Raw genomic sequence first — 1220 nt, forward strand, 5'->3', positions numbered from 1 at the left:
GTCCGGAGCCTGTGCTCCGCAACGGGAGAGGCCACAGCAGTGAGAGGCCCGCGTACCGAAAAAAAAAAAAAAAAAAAAAAAGGAGACTACTTTGATTTTAGCATCTCTGTACTAACCGCAGAAGCTGTGACACGTGGCTACCTATTTCTACAACCACCACCAAGTCTCTAAGTATGTCGTTTGCTCTTTAAAACATGCTGCTTTGATTGCTTGCACGTTGTGCTGACATTCTGACTTGACAATATGCATGATTGCAGTTGGGCTAATAAACCATTTTAATTGAGTCCATTGCTCAGTAGGAATGACAGCCAATTTTTGCTGGAGGCTTAGGGGAAGAGCCCTCTTGATTACTCACTGTGTGCCAGACATTGGGTTAGGTGCACTTATGTACATTAATCATTTAAGACCCACTCACTCTGTGGGCTATGTAGTAGCCTCCCATTTTAAAGGTGAAAAGACTGAGACTCAAGCAGGTGAACTTGGCCAAGGTCACACAACTAATAAAGCCTAAAGAGCTAAGACTCAAATCTATTCAGGGGTATGGTATACCGTTTCATTTTGTAGTTCAGGTGATAATGGCCAGTGAGTCTGAAAGGGTGTGCAGCTCAGAGCAGGGAGCCCCTTGGAGATGACTTTATGTCTTTTAGTGAGGACAACACAACAACGACCAAAGAAACACAGTGGCAGAGGACCCTTTGGTAACTACCCAGGGGTACAGTGACAGATTCTGGGGGAGGCCAACTCCAGGATGGTCTGCACCTGGTGCCCAAAGAAAGCAGCAGGTAGGTGTTGGGTGACCTGAAGATGGAGAGTTAGAGAACAGCCTAGATGCTTGCAGTGGCTGAGCAGAAGGAAAGATATTGGTGGAAGTCCAAGAATCTGCAGCGATGAACTGAGCTCCATCCACTGGAGGTCTTTAGGTTTTGGATATGCAAGAGCATTCGGGCCATTTCAGGTGAACAGCTGGCAAAGCCAGCCAGCTGTGTTTCCCGGCTTTTCTGCAAGATCGGAATGAGGGTAGGGTGTGTGGTTAAAGGGCCCCGAGGTAGGTTCCTGACACTGCTGATTAAAGGGGCTGTACTGGCGGATGCAGGGAAGAGGTGTGTGAAGCACAGACCACTGGCTTTGTGCTTCCCACAGGGACTGGCTCTGGATCCTCTGAGATGCCTGCTGGTAGGCAAAGGGCATGGGATACTGATTAGGCCTTGTGCCAGAACCTC

Source organism: Physeter macrocephalus, chromosome 9 (genome assembly GCF_002837175.3).
Source record: "Physeter macrocephalus isolate SW-GA chromosome 9, ASM283717v5, whole genome shotgun sequence".
NCBI classification, from domain to species: domain Eukaryota; kingdom Metazoa; phylum Chordata; class Mammalia; order Artiodactyla; family Physeteridae; genus Physeter; species Physeter macrocephalus.